The 19,593-nt window shown below is 41.1% G+C and overlaps 1 pseudogene; it reads right to left on the bottom strand.

Moving 5' to 3' along the window:
* Positions 1–10,575: 10,575 nt before the first annotated feature.
* LOC100464149 lies at positions 10,576–11,092 on the bottom strand (annotated as a pseudogene).
* Positions 11,093–19,593: the final 8,501 nt, after the last annotated feature.

Genomic DNA, 19,593 nt, shown 5'->3' with positions numbered 1-19,593 from the left:
CCACTGAGTGTGCAGGCAACCCTTGGCTCTCTTCATGTCACCCAGTGGGACTGCAGCTCAGAGACAGGACACAGTTATGTTACTCCGGCTACATTATTGCCATGGTAATAAGCTGTCTTTTGCCTGTGCCTCAGAAGTCCTACATCTCTCTGTGTCTACGAAGCGGTGACAAGATACCTTGTTAGCTTGCAATCAGCATGAGATCTCAAACCCTTTCACGGTTCCTGACATAACATATGCCACAATTTATTTACTCATCTTTTAATGGACATTTGGGTTCTTTCCAGTTTGGAGTTACTATAAATAAAGCTGCTATAGACATGTAAGTCTTTGAACACGTGAACGTATACTTACTCTTCTCTCAGATATATATCTAGGAGTAGAATGGCTGGATCATGTAGTAGGTGTATGTTTATTTTTTAAATATATTTTCAAACTGTATTCCAAAGTGTAACATTTTTATTCCCACCAGTATGAGAGTCCCAGTTCTTCCATATCTTTGCCAACACTTGACATGATCAGTCTTTTTACATTTTAACCATTCTAGCGGTCCATGGGTGGCTCAGTCAGTTAAGCATCCCACTCCTGGTTTTGGCTCAGGTTATCATCTCATGAATCATGAGATCAAGTCTCACGTCAGACTCCACGCTCAGCAAGACGTCTGCTTGAAAATTTTGTACCTCTGCCTCTCCCCCCACTCACTCTCTCTCTCTCCAATAAATGCATCTTTTAAAAAAATAAATTTTAACCATTCTAATAGGCATGTAGTGATATCTCATTGTGGTTTTAATTTGTATTTCTCTAATGACTAATGGGTCAATATGCTAATGTCCATATATCTTCTTTGGTGAAGTGTCTATACAAATATTTTGCCCATTAAAAAATACAACTGTTTAAAATATATATATATAACTGTTTGAAAGTCTTTACCTGCTAATTCTATCATCTCTGTCATTTCTGTCTTTCAATTAGCTGTTTTTCTCCTGGTTATGGATCATATCTTGCTGCTTCTTCACATGTCTGGAAATTACTGTATGCTACAAATCATGGATGCTACATAGTTAAGTGTTTAGGTTCTGTTGCCTCTTTAATACAGTGTTGAATTTTGTCCTGGCTGGTAGTGAATTTGCACATCATCTTACTATGTTTAAGGGCTGGTTTAGAGCCCTGTTAGTGTAGGTCTAGAATAGCCTCTCTGAGTGCCTGGGGCCAAGGACATTTCTCTAGTCTGACTGGTCAGTCCTTGAACATTTCCCAGACCTATGCAGTTTCCAGTATTTGTTCAACCCCCAGTTCTGCAGCATCTTTGATCAGCCTCACGGAATCTTGTTCTAAGATGAGTAGCCTGGTATTTAGCTGAAGCCTCAAGGGGACCCCTCACCCCCACCCCACAGACATCTGGAACTGCCCCTGTACAGCTTGCTTCTCTATCTACCTTGCCCTGCGCTTTCCAACTATCTTACTAGTCCAAACTTCCAATTTCTGTCTCCTCAGCTCTGCAAGACCCCTGTGCTCTGTTTGGCTTCCTCTTCATGCCACAGTCTAGAAAGTGCCTGCAGAAAGGGTATCATGGGACTCATCTCTTAGTGATCACGGTCTTGTGCTGCCTTTTGCCTGACTTCCGAAAACTATAATTCTATATGTTTTGTTCACTGTTAACAGTCATTTGCTGTAGGAGGGCTAGTCCAGTACCAGTTAATCTGCCGTGGCCAGAAGCAGAATCCCAAATGTGCTGTAATGAGGAATGTCATTTAGAAAGGCAGGTCAGGGAAGGCTCCCCTAAGGAACAGATGATGACTGGGGTGTCAGGCAGTGGAGCAGTGGGTCACCTGGCCTCCTGAAGGGGCCCTCCTTTGCCTCCTAACTGGTTCCTCTGAGATGAAGTAGGAAAAGGTTATTTGGATGAATTTAAAGACATTTTGCCTTGTACTTGGTTTTCAGCAAAATCATCAAGCTAAAATGTGTCTGGAGTTAGTTCCTGGCAAGTTCCCGTAGCTCTTTACATTCAGGACATGATTTATTTATTTATTTTTAAGCTATGTGTTTTGTTAGTTTAGAGAGTAAAAACCTTAATGTGCTGAATGACATGTCTTGAAGGAACATTCAAGTTTGAAAATGATCTCCATCTCTGGCAAAAAGTGGAACTAAACCCTCCAAACACTAAAGGCATCAGTTATGTAGACTCTCACTTTGTGTCAAGAAGTGAGTTGACTCGGGGCGGGGTGGGGGGGTGTCTGGGTGCCACAGTTGGTTGAACGTCCAGCTCTTGGTTTCAGCTCAGGTCATAATCTCAGGGTCGTGGCATCAAGACTGCATCAGGCTCTGCACTCAGCGGGGAGTCTGCTCAAGATTCTCCTTCTCCCTCTTCCCCTCCCGCTGTGCACTCACTCTCTCTCTCTCTCTTAAGATAAATAAATAAATCTTTAACAAATATATATTAAAAAGAAAAAAGCAATGAGTTGACTGGGTTCAGATATTCACTATGCCTTCTGCAACTACTACTCTGGGCCAGGTCCTTGACACCTCAAGGCTGTGTGTGTGTGTGTTCTTCTGTAAACCAGGGAGTTAGACTGGCTTTTTTCTGGCTTCAAGGCAATGAGGACAAGGCTTTTGTTATATGTACCTGCTTTCAGAATCAGCCCAGCAGATGTGGATTTGAACCTTGCTACTGCTACTTGTGGAGCCCCAAGTTTCTCATCCGAAAAACTGCAATACTGTTAAGGTTATTATGAGGACAAATGATGAAAAACAATGTGCTTACCCTGGGGCCTGGCGCAAGGTAGAAGTCTGTGGTAGGCCACCAAAAAATGAGAGTTCTAGAGTAATGAGTAAGCAGTACATGGCTTGTGTGTACCGAGTTGGTAGTTTTGCAAGTTCAGGCTCATAGCCATGTGTAGCCCGAGTGAATGTAAGGCTTAAAGAAGAAAGGACTAATTCCAAGCACTTAGAAAGTGAAGGAGGCAATGATTTGTACATGTGTATGGATCAAATGGAATTGTTCCACGGAACGGGTGCACAAGCGATTCCCTGAGGGCTGGCAAGCACAGCCAACAGCTGTTTCTATTCTGCTCTTCAACTTGCTCTGTCCCTCTGCCAGCCTCCTAGCTCCACCAGAAGCTGGAGGTCCTGGGACCCCTTGCTAAGCTTCCTGTTCCAGGGGAAGTAGGAGTCCACTCTGCTTTTTCTGTCTGTTCTCAGAGATTCCTCTGCTCTTGACTTCATGTCCTAATGCCCATTCCTTCCCAGGCGGTCCCTTGAGCTTTTAGCTATTGTCGAAGGCTCTGACTGTTCTTCTCTCATGGGGGAAAGGAATCAATAAGGGAAAATAGGTAAACTCTTGTAATGGACTCTGTTGTTTGCTGACCCAGTATCAATTATCTTTCCCTTTTTTATTAACTGAAACTCAGTTTTGTTCAGGGTGGACCAATAAAACATTGACTTCAGTCTTTGTGGTTAGGTGAAACAGTCTGGCCAATGAGATGTAAGAGCAAGTTCCCTGGTGAGGCTTTTGGGAATATGCTCTTTATAAAGGGGTGGACTCAATAGGCCATGCCTTTTGCATTTTCCTTTCACCTTTCCTGGAATAGAGAAGCACTGCCTGGAGGTGGAGGACACTTCTTACAGACGTGGTGCTGAAGGCCCTGCTCAGTCTGCAAGTGAAGGAGCAGACAGCTAGAAATGGAGCAGTTACCGGTAGCAAGGTGGAGACTCCAGACCAGCCCCGGATGACCCACCCCTGGACTCCTTCTTATATGAACAAAATGACCCCTGGTTTATTTAAGCCACTGTTTAGTTGGGTTTTCCATTATTTTCAGCACGCAAGCCTAAGTGATTCTCTTTTAAGTTGAGAGAAATATTTGGTTCTATACATGGGTGAAGTGATCAACTCTTTGGCATAGGAGGTATGTAAGCAAAGGCTCGTTGGTCATTACTCAGGGATGACTAAGGGGGTCCTCCAGGAAGTGGGGACTTGAATATGGTGGAAAAGAATGTTAATTTACAAAGAAAATCATTTGAGGGGCGCCTGGCTGGCTCAGTCAAGAGAGCATGCAACTCTTGATCTTGGGATTGAGTTCAAGCCCCATATAGGGTGTAGAGATTACTTAAAAAATAAATAAAAACTTTTTTAAAAAAGGAAGAAAATCATTTGAGGTAGAGGTGGCTTCTGGCACCTCAAAGTGAGATTCTAATTACTGAGAAATAAAATTTAATTAGTATTTTAGCACTTAAGGAAGCTACAATCGATGTGTATGATGTATTATAAGAAACATATAAAAAAATCTGCCAGTTTAGGAAACACAGAATTTTCATACAGTGTATTAAGTACACTTTTAATTAAAAAATGGATTTTTTTCATGTCTACTCTTGTGGGACTTCTAGTTAGGCATGATAGGTTCAACACATGTTTATCTTGATTCCTTCTTGAACCTCATTAAAATTAAAGAAATAAAAAATGTATAAACCCCATACAGACAAAGAGAGGATAAGAGGTGAGAGGGGCACCTGGGTGGCTCAGTCGGTTAAGCATCTGCCTTTGGCTCAGGTCATGATCTCAGGGTCCTGGGATCAAGTCCTGCATCCAGCCCAGAACCAGGCTCCCTGCTCAGCGGGGAGCCTGCTTCTCCCTCCCTCTCTGGAGCTCCCTGTGCTTGTGCTCTCTCTCTCACACACACTCGTTCTCTCAAATAAATAAAATATTTTTTAAAAAAGAGGTAAGAAAAGCAGGCAAGAGAAGTTGAGAAATTTTTACAGAAGATGGAGAATGGATGGAGAAGGGAAATTAGCAGAGGAGAAAACCATAATAACTTGTGCCTGCAGCCTACAGCTAACACATTTAATAGTGAAATATTATAGGCTTCCTACATGTGATGGGGAAGAAGACAAGCATGCCTGATACTGACTTCTCTACTTCTATTCAACATTGTACTGGAGGAGCAACGAAACTTAAGTAATACCATTTACAGTAATAACTCAAAACATCAGATGCCTAGGAACAAACCTGTTAAAAGTATTTTTTATAGTTTTATAAAAGCTATATAATATCATTAGAAGAAACTAAGAAAATTGAAATAAATGGACGGATTTACTATGTTTGTGGATTGGAAGAGAGAATAAAGTGACAATGTTGTAAAATTGTAATTCTTCCCAAATTAATTTATAAGTTCAGTGCAATTCCAATCAAAATCCCAGCAGGTCATTTTGGGGAAATTGGCAAGTTGATTCTAAACTTTACATGGAAATGCAAAGGGTCAACAATAGTGAAGAAATTGGCAAATTTATTCTAAAGCCTCAATTAGTATGATGTTGGTACAAGATGAACCAATAGAGCAATAGGATAGAATATTCAGGAATAAACTCACATAAATAAAGACCCTTTATTTATGAGAAAGTGATGCTACAAGGGCAGTGAGAGAAAGGCCGTTTTTCAATATAAATGTGTCGTGTCAATTGGATTTCCATATGGAAATAAAATGTCTCCTGACTTCCACCTCACACTACATTTAAAAAGTCAGTTCAAGTAAATTATGGAGAAAGGAAAACCACAATGCTTCCAGAAGATAATATAGGCACAAAATTCACCAATTATATGGGGGAAATATTGATGTTTTAGATTTACATTAAAATTAAGAGCTATTCATAAAAAGACTCCATTATGTTAGTCAAAAGGGGAACTAAAGAGTCAGAAAAGATCCCTGTAACACGTGATTGGCAAAGGGCTTATACCAAGAACACAGAGTTTCTTCAAATCCACAAGGAAAAGGGCACAAGGTAGTTAAGAAGAGACTCACTGATATTAAATAGCTTTTTCAAACAGGTAACAACATACAGTAGTCCCCTTTTATCTGCAGTCTCGTTTTCTGCGGTCTCGGTTACCAGGACAACCGCAGCCGGAAGAAGAGGACCCTCCCCAGGCGCAGCGACAGAACGTGGATGGTAGTTTGACGCTACGTCACTACGACGCGCGCTACGTCATCTTCCTCGCTTCTTCTCATCTGGGCTCCGTTTCATCTTTCTTTTTATTTTCAAGAGAGAGGGAGGGGTGGGGTTGGAGGGGCAGAGGGAAGGGGAGAGAGAATCCTAAGCAGGCTCCACGCCCATTCCAGCCCGGAGCCAGAAGCAGGGCTGGATTCCACAACCCTGACATTGTGACCTGAGCCGGAATCAGGAGTCGGTCGCTTAGCTGGCTGAGCCACCCAGGCGCCCCGCCATTTTATCATTTCACATCTTCATGAGGGAGAAGAAAGGTGAGTCCAGCACCGAACAACCGGGGCAGAGGCACCAAACCCGCCCAGTAAAAATCCCCGTGTAACTTTGACGTCCCCGAATTTAACTACTGATGGCCTGCTGTTGACGGGAAGCCTGAGAACACAAATAGTCGATTAACACAAATTTTGTATGTTATATGTATTATATACTGTACTCGTGTAATAAAGTAAGCTAGAGAAAAGAAAACGTTCAGAAATCATTAGAGAAAATACATGTACAGTACTGTACTATATTTATAAAAAATAAAGCCCAGGTATAAGTTTGACCCCATACGTTAAAACCTGTGTTTTTCAAGGGTCAGCTGTACAAAAAGATATTTTGAGAGACGGACCGCATTCACACAACTGTGATGACTGTATTGTTAACAATTGTTTTATTTTATGAGTAGTTATTGTTGTTAATCCCTTACTGTGCCTAATTTATAAATTAGACTTTGTCCTAGTTATGTATGTATAGGGAAGAATGTGGTAGATATAGGGTTCAGTTCTATCTGTGGTTTTAGGAATTGTGGGGGTTTTGGGAACTATCCCTTATGGATAAGGGGAACTAGGGAGCAGTGTTTAACAGCAGAGGCTCTCGACTAAGGTCATCTGACTTCAAATCCTCGCTGTGCCTTTTACTAGCCTGTTGCCTTGCTCTAAGTTTCATAACTTCATGTGCCTCAGTGTCCTGCTAATAAGAGTACCTCTATCTTCAGGTTGTTGTGAGGCTTAAGAGCTAATAGAGAAGCAAAGCTCTGAGAACAGTTACTGGCCCTTTTTGTTAACTACAGCTATGCTTATCACAATTTTCAAGGATTAAACCTTTGCCTTCATCCAAAACTCATTTCCTGCCTATTACACTATATGGCCTTCAGGAAATGTTTGCTGTTCAACTTCCAGTTCACTAAAACTTTGAATAATATGCTGTTCAGCCAGACCTCTCATCAGCCTTTTAATAGGTATGTTATTGGATCAGCATTTTATTGTAAAGCTGCTCACTCCTTAGAAAGTATTGGAGTAATACAAAGATGGTGAGGATAAGAATAACTTTTATTTAATCCTTACTGCATGCCGGAAACTAATCTAAGCACTTAACACACTATTTCCCCTTAACTCCCCACATGAGGACTTCAAAGTAGATACTATTATTTTTTTTAATATTTTTTTTAAAGTAATCTCTACACCCAACATCGGGCTCAAACTCACAACCCTGAGATCAAGAGTCACATGCTCTACTGACCAAGCCAGTCAGTCACGCCCAACGTAGATACTACAATTATCCTTATTTTAAATGAGAGGAAACTGAGGCACACAAGGTTTAAGAAACTTGCCCAAGGCTGTAAAGCTGCTTAGCGGTACCAAGTAGATCAGTACTTTACTCTGTTGATCTCAGAACCTTTCCACAAGAGTAGTCAGATAGTACTTAACTCATTTAAAAAAAATTAAGTATTTACATAATGAAGCGTAACACTGTTCTTTAGGATTCTCAGGGATGTGGAGGATACTCAAAAATGTAATTGAAACTATTGATGTTAATAAGCAATTCATATTATATGTATATAATTATATGTATATAAAACTACAATGATGCATTACATATGAGTAGAAAAATACAAGCAAGCAATACACTAAACAATAATAGCAGTTATTTCTATTTAGTGGGATTAGAGTTGGTTTTATTTTCTTTTGTAAACTATTTTGTATTTTTCAATTTTTCTACAACAATTTTACTGCCATATTACTAAGAAAAAATATTAGAGAAAATTGTATATTGCCACAATTTCCAAATGCTGATTGAAAACTAAAAACCGCAGGCTGTCTTCAATCCTGCTGAGTCTTTGTGACACTCTCAGTGGCTCAGTTGTCTTTCAAAGCCAAATTTTGGGGTGAAAATTCTGTTTCCAGATGTAAAGGTTATTTTCACATTTAACCTCATATTGGGACAGACTTGACAGATCTGATCTTCCATCTTCTGGGATGTGAAACTAGCAAAGCCACTTCTTTTTGTTGCCCTTTGAGAATGGAAAATGCCATTGTGGTAAGGGTCATACAAGGCTAGGGGAAGGCACTTTCTTTGGGCAGAAAGTGAGACTGTCAGAGAGACAGGCACTTGGAAATCAATGTCGTTGTTCAATCTGTGGGCAAAAGACTTCCTGCATGAATTTGAGATTGATGACTGATGGCAGGAGACAGGTGGGGAGTTGGGGTGGGCAGCCAGTTCTAGTCCTGAAGGTAAGCTTTGGAGAAATGTCCTGAGATGGGAGAGTGATGCGGGAGAGCTAGTTTTCTGAGGGGAGAGGAGGAGTCTGGGTAGATTCCAGAATAGCAAGGTTATCCAGGGTGCTGTCTGGAGGAACCTGGAAGTGTTTGGTAGGCTCCTGGTCCTATCTCTAGGAAACCCGGCCTAAGGCAGAGTCTGCAGGGAAAAGGTGAGGACACTGTTTTGGCTGCAGTGTTTCAAACAAATTTAGCTGCAACTAGTATGGAACGGACCGCACCAGAATGAAGACAGTTGCAGTAGGGTCGTGATGTGAACTGTGTGTATGGACAGAGCAGGGAATTCTGAGTCCCTGAACATTCCCTTTTCCTTGCCACTGTGATGCTGCCAGTGAGATGATGCTGGTGCAGGCAACAAACTGAGGTCAATCCATCCAACCACCAGCTCAGTTCTCCCCATTCTCAGCACCTGCCGCTACCACAATCCAAGGCAAGATTCATGCTGTCTTCCTCTTCTTCCTCCCTCCTCCCTCTCTAGGCTCTGATGGTTCTGAGGCTTTGCTTATTCTCTGAGTCTGTCTGATTATTTGTTTTAACCATATTATGTGTTTTCTTGGAACAACCCTGACTTTGAAAAAAGGACCAGGAGAAGCGTAGGGCAGATTGAGAAACATGAAGGAAAAACTGTCCAAATTTGGCAAAAGCCAGGACTTGGCGAGACCTGTGAGTTAAAATGACCTGGAGGTTTTTCTATCAGAAGAGTAGCCGGGACCTTCAGTAGCTCCATATTATCTTCAGTAGCTTTGCTTCTTTCTGTTCTCACCTTAGTTAGGAGCCCACACAGGGTTCATTGTGTCAGAAGAGTAGCTGGGACCTTCAGTAGCTCCATATTATCATCAGTAGCTTTGCTTCTTTCTGTTCTCACCTTAGTTAGGAGCCCACACAGGGTTCATCCATAGTCGCAGGGGCTGGACTACAGGCACAAATGCTGGTGGTTGACAAGGGTTTTGGCCTTTAGTAGAGAGAAGTTCTCTACAGAACTTTTCATACAGATGGATGAATTTCTTACACACGTACACACAGTGAAATTTCTCAATATTACAGGTGGCAATGTTTTAGGAAATAAGTGACAGAACTAAGGTTTATATAGCTTGATTTGGAATCAGGCCTTTCAGAATCAGACCTTCATTTCTAAAGTGGGTGAGGTACCAAACAAAGATCGACAGGTGCTGGGCCGTGGGGTCCTGCCATGTTGTGCTGTTTAAACTGATGGAGCAAACTTGTTCACAGGGCATGCTGGAAGGTCTGCTTCGGCCCAACTACTGAGACTATAGACTACTGTCTGCTTGTGTATATGTTTGAAAGTTTCCATGTTAGAAAGTTCAATTTTTCCCTTTGTGTCTGGTGGTATTGGAATGTTGGAATGGCTACAAGCCCTTTGGAGATGGGGCTTAGAGGAAGACGAGTTGGAGGTACCTTTAGTTTGGGTTTAGTGGGATATATTTGTGTTCTTTTGTAGTTTCTTTTGTATTTAGTAGAGTTATCTCTATCCCTCTGGAGCAGGAGTGGCTTTGAAAAATACTCCTCCTGCCTAGTGTGCTGACTTAACTGGCATCAAGACACAGAAGTGTTGCTCAGAAATCAAATCATGATATTAAGGTATCTATCTCATGGCACATCGCAGCAGAAGGATGTGAGAGTAAAAGAGAAAGTTTGAAAAGCAGTCTGGAAAATCCTTCTTATTACCAGATGTGTAAAATAATACGTTCTTCCTGTAAAATTCAGTTCTTTGATACCTTATCAAAATTGGAAGTTTTCTCCTAATCAGGAATACAAGAGAATGCAATTATATATGTACTGCATATTTTAATCCTTTTAAAAATAAGGATTTTTCAAAATCAAAGTTAGAAGATTTTTTTTTGTAAAAATAACCCCAATGTATTTATTTAATATATTCATCACAGGGCTCAACCAGAGACTTAATTTAAAAACAGCAACAAATCAAAAAGACACCAGGGCTTAAGATCCAGAGTCCTAGACAGAAGTGAAGGAAAGGACAGACCATCTAAGGAGAAAATAAAAAGACAACACAAGCAGAGAGGCTGGACAGTCAGGGTTCTCGGCTGGAGACCTACTTTGAGTAGGTTTCTTATAGATAATTCTTAAAGGCTGTGCGGTTTTTCCAGAGCTCTGCGGTATGTGTGTGCAAAGGGCTATATCAGTGTTGGGTTCTCCGAGCTGGCTCTGGATGGACAGCAGGATGGTCCTTCAGGCTGTCCAGGCAAATGTTACCCTGGGTGTCCACGTTGAGGTGGTAGCAGGGCGTGAGGAACAACACTGTGGGCGTGTTATAAGCATAGCCATTGGGGTGCTCCAAGGAGAGCCCAGTATAGCTCAGGGCTTCATGCTGTATGCCAGCCGCTCCATGGATCGTCCCCACCTATGTGAAAAGGTTGTCTGATTCAGGGAAGGCAGAAATTCCTTTGTCACCAGACATCATGAGGGCCGTCAGCATCTGCCATAGCCTCTTGCCCACAAGGCCCGGGCACCCCGCTGGGCTTGGCTCCTGTACAGTTGAGGGCGGCGGTCACACTGGCAGCAACCGGGTCATGGTTCTGGGAGGCCATCCGGGAGGCTTGGGCAGGGAGACAGCAACTCGGAGAGCATAGCTGCAACCCAAATTTAGAAGATTCCTGTGTTGGTGGAACTCAGACTGCTAACAGGATTACAAACAACAAGGGAGCCTGTGTTTGAATACACCAATTTTATGCATTTTATGCATGTAAACTCAAAATCATTTGAAAATGGAGATCAGTCATGCTAGAAGGGAAAATGACTATTTTCTGTTTTCTCTGTGGAAATTATTATATAAAATAATTGTAATATGAAGAGCTGATCAAAAAGAATGCAGCCAAAAAACGTAAGGATGTGTTACAGGGATGTATAAGTATTATAGGGATGTATCAACAGTGAAATAATTTAAACTATGATTTATTATATTTGCCAGCTTTTAAAAATTGTAATTTGATGTGATCTCTTTTTCCCATTCTAAACATGTATTTATTTTTGTATTTTGTATTTAATTTTAATTTTAATTTATAATATTCTTATAATGTTATTTTTCTTTAAGACACCCCTCCCCTCCAATTGTATAAACTTCAGGGGCTGCAGTGGCCACCCCTGCTTAGTTTTCTTCACTGATTCCTTCTTTTCTGTCTGATTTCTAAACTTTGGAAAGCCCCAGGGCTCAGTTCTTGACTGTCTGGATTCACTTCCCAGGTATATAGGTAGTCAGGGTTTAACCAGAGAAGCACAACCACAGTGGAATGGGGATTTGTTGTTGGAATGAGACCTTATACAGTTGGGCGCAAGGTCTGAAAGGGAGGAGGCAGGAAGAGATGGGAGCAGAGTTCCTAACTAGGAAGCACTGGGGTCAGGGACGGGGTTGGGGCTTCTAAAGGCACATCCACTGGCTACTGTGGGACTGCAGTAGAGATGGAGAAGTCTGTATAGAAGGTCATTGCCTCTGAGCCTGGTGGTGGGTTTGGGGCTACTATTGGCCAAGAGGGCCAACAGTTGGGAAGGAGTTAGATGCAGAGTGGGAGAGAAAGGCATGAGGGGGAGCTCAGCAGTGCCTCTGTCAGCATCTAAGCACACACCCTTCAGAGAGCAGTGATGGCAGCTTCACTTCTGCCTTGCAATTTCATGCACACATATCTTTTTTGGTCAGTGCTAATCTGAAACCATACAAAGAAAAAGATTTTGGGATATACTTCAGTTTAGCCAAGTGAACTCAGTTCAAAAGCACATGCTAGGTAATTTCACTTTGTCTCGTGGCTTTAATTCCACCCATATTCTGATGACTCACGAATTTAAAATCCCTGTCTGGCCTTCTCTGGAATACAGATTTATATTTAATTCCCTCCTTAAATCACCACTTGGATATTTAGTAGACTTTTCAAACTTAACATATTTAAAAAACGAGCTCCTAATCTTCCCTGAGCTTGTTCTTTCCAGAATCTTCCTCTGAGGTCCAGGTGTTCTGGCTAAAAATCTCAGGATTGCCTTTACTCCTCTCTCTCCCACCCAACAAGTAATTGATCAGAAAATCCTGTTGGCTGTTCCTTCAAGAAATATATCCATGACCAACTACTTCTATTGTGGTCTGGAAAATTGCCCCTGCTCCCCAAGAGATTCATACCCTAATCCCTAGGATCTGTGAATTTTACCTGAAATGGCTTTATAAGAGGCAGGTGTGTGTGGGGGGGAGCGTATTGGTTAAGGATCTTGAGATGGGGAGCTTATCTGGATTATCCAGGTGAGACCTAAATACAATCACATGTATCCTTAAGGAGGAGGCAGAAGGAGATTTGGGGTCCCCCCCCCAGAGGAGGAGGGGATGTGAAGATAGGGCAAAGAGAGATTGGGAGATCCCAGCCTTGAAAGTTGGAATGATGTGGCCACAAGTCAAGGAATGCTGGAAGCTCCCAGAGGCAAGAAGTGGAGTCTAGAGAATGCACAGCCTTGCTAACACATAGATTTGGGTCCAGTAATACTGGTTTTGGACTTCTGGACTCCAGAACTGAGAGAGAATAAATTTCTGTTGGCTTAAGCACCAAGTTTGTGATCATTTGTTATAGCAGTTACCAAAACCAATACAATTTTTCACCATTTCCTCTCTGGCAACTGTGTTGCAGAGTGCCACTGTCTCTTGCTGGATTACTCCAGCAGTCTCCATCTAACTGACCTCTCTGCTTCTGTCATGGCTCCACTCCCTATGGTCTGGTCTCAGCACAACAGCTAGAATGTACCTTTAAAAATGTAATTCAGGAGGTGCCTGGGTGGCTCAGTTGGTTGAGCATCTGACTCTTGGTTTCAACTCAGGTCATGATCTCAGGATCGTGGGATTGAGGCCTGTGTCACGCTCTGTGCTCAGCATGGAGTCTGCTTGAGATTCTGTCTTTCCCTCTCTTTCTGCCTCTCCCCTGCTCACTCACTCACTCTCTCTAAAATACATAAAATCTAAAAAAAATGTTAAAAATGTAATTCAGATCAGGTCACTCATTTTTCAAAACCCTTCAGTTGTTTCCCTTCTCATACAGAGTACACTATGAAATTCTCATAATCAGCTTACAGAGCTCTAACTTGGCTCCTTTTTACCTGTCTGACTTTATCTCCTACATTCCACCATAGTAATGTTAGCTTCTTTGATGCTCCTTGAGCATACCAGGTGTGTCGCTGCCTCAGGACTTTTGCACTTGCTTTTCCATCTGTTTGCATTGATCTCCCCACCTTCCATGGGCTCACTTTTTCACTTGATAGATGAGACCTTCTCTGACTACTCTTTTAAAAACACCAGCCATCCAACCTCACTCACTCACACGTCCTAATGCTCTTCCCTTCTTACTTCCTCCACAGCCATATTAAATTCTGACATATGTATTCTTGCTGAGTTGTTTAATTCTCCACCCTCACTCATTAGAATGTAAGCTCTGTGAGGGCAGGGGTATCTACCAGGGTTTTTTTTTTTTTTCCACTGTTGTATCCCCAATGCCTACAAAGGTCTGTGGTACATAATAGATGCTGAATAGTATTTGTTGAAGGAATAAATTATCCATGAATGCTTAGGGTTTTTTTTTTTAATTTTTATTTATTTATTTGAGAGAGAGACAGAGAGAGAGCATGAGAAGAAGAGAGGGAGAGGGAGAAGCAGACTCCCTGCTGAGCAGGGAGCCCAACCCAGGGCTCAATCCCAGGACCCTGGGATCATGACCTGAGCCAAAGGCAAATGCTTAACCGACTAAGCCATCCAGGCACCCTGCTATGTTTTATATTACAAACATTTTACTCCATTAAAAGGTCTTGAGCTGAGTTTTAATCAGCAATCACCCAACTCATTCCTTGGTTTCATTAATATTCCCTGGAGATAGTAATGCTTCCACTTTCCCAAATGTCACTCTGGTCAGGAACTGAATCATATGTTGGATTCAGTTGTAATGTAAATAATGGGACTATCATGCATTCTGGAAATGAAGGCCTTCTCTCCCTTTCTGTATTTTCCCCATTCCCCTACTTTAAACTGGAAGGAAAGGCTCAAGTGGGAATTTTGTGTTCCTGTAAGGGGTTTTCCCAATCCAACAGTCTTTGATCCTGGCTGTGGGTTTAATAAGCACCATTCCTCTTACCCATCCGCCTCTTCTAATTCTTCCTTCCCCAGTCATTTCCTGTCACAGCAACCCTTTCAAAATTAAACTCTAATTCTAAAACAAATGAAGCGAAGGCAGGAAAGGGGGGATGAATCACAGCATATGGGAACAGTTTTGTTTGAAAGCATGATCAGCACTCTTTGCAAACAAGCTGTGACCATATGTGGCAGGGTGGGCGTAGAAGGAGTTTTAAAATACAAGTGATAAACTGTGATAAGTGTCTGAATTATAAAGGGAAAGCCCATTAGTGATTGGTTTGATAGTAACAAGTGATACCTTGAAAGAAGTCTCTCTCTAAGGAGATAGATATTTCTGTGCCTTTTTATAAATTGAAACATTGCAGAGAGGTGGCTTATAGTGAGTTAAAATTCTTGCCCTGTATTAGCAGATAGCTATGGATAACTCATTAGGACTTGTTTCTTGGCTAAAACCAAGGTCACTTGAATTCAAATTTATTGGTATACCAACAGAAGTTATTTTTAGAACCAGATTTATTGCCTCTAGGTGCTCATCCCTAAGGAAGAGAGAAAAGAGTTGTAAAGGATGTGTGTGTGTGTTTCTTTTATTGATTGTTCCATCAGTAAATACTGAGTTCTGACCAAAAGCCAGGCACAGTGCTAGGCCGTGTGTATTCGAGGTGGAGCAAAAACCCTGGGTATTATGTGGTAAGCAAAAATCATCACAGCCCCTGCCTTCATGAAGCTTACAGTCCAGGAGGAACATAGCCAGTAATCAAATGGTCACAGAAACAAATGAAAAAATAGCAGCTGTGGTTTATGTGGTTTGTGCTGTCAAGGAGAGCAACAGTATGGATCCTATGATACTCTGATAGGAAGCCTGAGCCAGTCTGGGGAGTCAGGAAAAGCTTCCCTGTGATGATGATGGACTTGCAGCTGAGACTTTATTTAAGAGGGGACATGGGTGTGCACAGAATTCAGGGCGGAAAGAGTGCTCTGTGCAGTTGCCCTGGGGCAGGTGGGGTTGCAGTGTATTCAAAGGAGCTGAAAGAAGGACAATGAAGGGAAATGAACCTGGAGCTTGATAGTGAGAAGTCAAGAAACAGAAAAAGGAGGGGCATGACTACCCAGTGCCTTGTGGGCTATGTTAAGGATTTTGATCTCTCAAGGAGAAGCCATTGGAAAGGGGGATGGGCAGCTAATCACGAGTACACCCCCCCCCCAAACTCCCCTCCATTTTGGGTCACAGAAAATGTGCTGTAGGGAGGTGGAAGTGGTAAAAACTGGTTATGCTGAGTCAGTCTTTCATTTAACAAATGTTATGAGTGATTTCTCTGTGTCACATACTGTTTTTTCCTAGGATAAAAAAGACAACCAGAAACTTAACTGATCTCCCCTCCAAAGGCTTACAGTCTAGGAGGCAACCATGGACAATTTACTTGCATGACAAAGATAGTCCCGTAAATAAATCATTGCAGTTTACATAATGCAACAAAAGAACAAAGTAGGATGCTCTGAGCTCAAATGACAGGGGTCCTAGACTTGGGTGGAACTAACTGTGGGATTCAGGGAAGTTTTCCTCTGAAGGTTAGGTTGACTATTATTGGTAGGATTATTTGGAAAGTTACTGAAAACTTCAATTCGCCTTTTATTTTCTTCTCTCAATCCCTATTTCATTAGGTGACCTTGACTTTCATGCTTTCTCTCTCTGTATATAAATGGCAATGAGTAGGTAGCAAGGCCCCTGTGTTTCTGGAAGAAATGCAAAAGCCCATTTATTCTGAGTGCCAAGTGTGGGACATACATGGTGGTAAATGAAACAATAAACTATCAGATCATTGGGCAGCTCTGATTTTGTTCTGTCTATATATAATCCACTAGGAGGATAGTAGTATTGATATTTCTAAATTAACACCCTTTTCCTTACTAAACCAATTACTTCCAACATGTTACAGTTCATCACCTCAAACTAGTTTTTTTTTTTTCCAATCAGCTGAAGACAGAAAATCCATAAGCAGTTTATCAGTGTGTGATGCTGTTTGCATTTCAGTGCTTCTCCCAATTTGGATTTTCATTATTCTTTGTACTCTTAGCCCAATCTCTGCACAAATTAATGTATTTATGTGAAAACAAGCAGCAATTCTTGTTTATAAATGTAGCGTGGAAACCAGCCAGAGCATACTTACTAGAGACTTGGGGTGTGGTTGATTATTTCTGAAGATAAAGCCCAGTGTTGTTATTCTTCGAAATTGACCTAGCCCTTTACTAAAACACGCCAACCCTGTGCCTACAGTGGAACAGTATGTGGTAACCCACAAAGAATCATTGTAGCATGGTTTGAATTCTATCTGAACCACTTAAAAGTATATATCTATTTAATATACCTGATAATTCTGATTTAATTCCATATCAGTTATTTAACATTGTATCTCATGGACAAGTTACTTAAATTCTCCAAGTTTCCCTTTTTTCTTTAGTAAAGTAGGAATAATTATAACTGCTTTGCCCTTTTGGTCTAGTTGTGAAATTAAATGAGAAAATACTTGTGATTATTCTTTGTAAACTCAGTATTTATGTGTAGGATGCCATTATTACTACACATGGTAGAATTGCATCATTGACCCCAATTCTTCACCCCTTCCTGTAACTAAGCCTTTTGACATGTGAATTTGCAAGCCCCTTTCTAAAGAGGGGAGTATATTTCTCTGCCTCTTGACTTTAGCTTGAATATATTACTTGCTTTGGCCCATAGAGTATGGTAAAAGTGACAGTGTACAGTTCTGAGCCTAGGTCTAAAGAAGCTTAATATGCTTCTGCTTGTGTTTGTGTGGTCTGCCAGTTGCCATGAGAAGAACATGTCCCTGGTCCCACGATAAAGATGAGGGGCATGTGGAGCAGAGCTACTCCAGTCCAGTTACCCCAGCTACGCCAAGCCTACACGAGTTGGCTCCCAGTTGACCTGCAGATATGTGGGTAAGTCCATCCCAGGTCAGCAGAACACCCAGACAAGCCATGTGAAGGAAATAAATGTGTATTATTATGCAGCACTGAGGTTTTGATGTAGTTTTTAATGTAGGTTTATTGTAGTAATAATTGACTGACATATTATCCTTCAGCCTTCCACCTATCCAGCTAATTAAATATCCATTGGTTCACTAAGACTATGGTATTTTCTAGGGAAAAAGACAGAGATTTCAGTTTTGAATGGATTTTTCCTTGTCTCCCTGTGCTTCTCTATGTTTTTCGTTTCTTGGTCCAATTTTTGAAAGTAAATTGTTCAAGAGTTGCAAATATGAAATTTTCTGTATAATACTGCAGATTATCTGAATAAAAGGCTCAATAGAAATCTAACAAATAATGTTTTAGTGCAAATGTTTACTTTTCACTGATATGTAGGTGAGGAATTCTCTTAGGATCATATGCTTTCTTGTTTATTGTCTAATTTATAAACTAGACTTATCTGCAAGTATATGAGAAAGGAAGGAACAGGGCATGAAATTTCACTAAAAGCCTTAGTATGTCACCCACCTTTGGGAGTCTTTTAGGATAATTCTAAGCTAACAATTCAATATAACACCCATTGAAAATATACCACATGTAAGGCATAGTGTAAGGTCCTGGGGAAATAGAAATGAACAAGACATAGTAACTCCCTCTTAATGATCTAGTAAAGGAAATGAAATGCAAATTATTCATGATATTGTATCTCATTAATTCTGTAACACACTTTTTTTCTGGTACTTTTTCACATGTTGAAATCAAGATGGTGTATCATAGTTTAGTTAATAGTGTTTTTTTCATCCTTTGTGGTATGTAGGATAATGATGCAGATTATATTTGATATCCTCTTACAACCAAGAAAATACAGAAATAAGTTGCTATGAGAACAGCACATACACTGTGTCATGGGATCAAAAAGCAAGGAGGGGTTACTTCTCCTAGATAACGTAGAGGGAGACTTCATGGAGGAAGAAGCATATGAGATGGATTTCAATAAGAAAAAAGTGCTAGAATAAAGACTACCACAGGTCAATTGGTTCCTAAACTTTCTATTACCAAGGTGTACTTTTATTGCCTATCTCTTCCCCTGGCCAGCGTTGTTTTCAAAATGATTTTGTCATAATAAATAAACTTGCATTTATCAAAAGATACTTCTCAATTTGATAGCAAACACCATACATTACTGAGTAATCAGAATTTCTTTTTTTTTTTAGATTTACATATTTATTTTTAGAGAGAGACAGAAAGGGAAAGCATGCAGGGGGAGGGGCAGAGGAAGAGAGATAATATCGAGAAGACTTCCCACTGCGCACAGAGCCCAGTGTGGGGCACGATGTCACGACCCTGAGATCATGACTTGAGTTGAGATCAAGAGTCAGATGCTTAACCAACTGAGCCACCTAGGACACTGTTAATCAGAATTTCTAATCGGATGAGATAATCAGTATTCCCATACAAAGTTAGCATTTTTGGCCAGAAGCCAAGAAACTTAATATCTTAGTCTCTGAAGTTTATTATTCCAGGTAACTTTAATCTGCACTAGGATTTTTGAAGTATTGGCAAGAATTCGTCCTAGATGGGAACACCACTCTACATCAGATATGCAACATAAGAAAATATGTAGACATGGGACCCACACATTGTCATCCTTAATATGGGTTGCCTGGTGCTTTGAATAAAAGAGGAAAGATTAGGGAAGGAGGGGGAAGGGGAGGAGGAGGAAGGGGACTTCTTATATATGATCACCACAAGAAGTAAAACCTGGATGACTAAATTCCCACCAAAAGAACATAGACATGCCATAGCTAGTTTGCTCACCTATAGCACAGTAGCTGTCAGTAAGACAAGTGTGGGAGGAATGCATAAGCTGCACCATCATTTCTGTATTTCTGTTGTGACGATTCCAGGTGAAGTATTGTGTAATAGTAAGAGCTTAAATTCTGGAGTTAGACCACCTAGGTGCCT

Source organism: Ailuropoda melanoleuca, chromosome 14, assembly GCF_002007445.2.
Source record: "Ailuropoda melanoleuca isolate Jingjing chromosome 14, ASM200744v2, whole genome shotgun sequence".
In the NCBI taxonomy this organism is placed as follows: Eukaryota; Metazoa; Chordata; class Mammalia; order Carnivora; family Ursidae; genus Ailuropoda; species Ailuropoda melanoleuca.
Note: the sequence above shows the minus strand (reverse complement) of the source record. Positions and strands in the feature narration are given on the sequence as shown.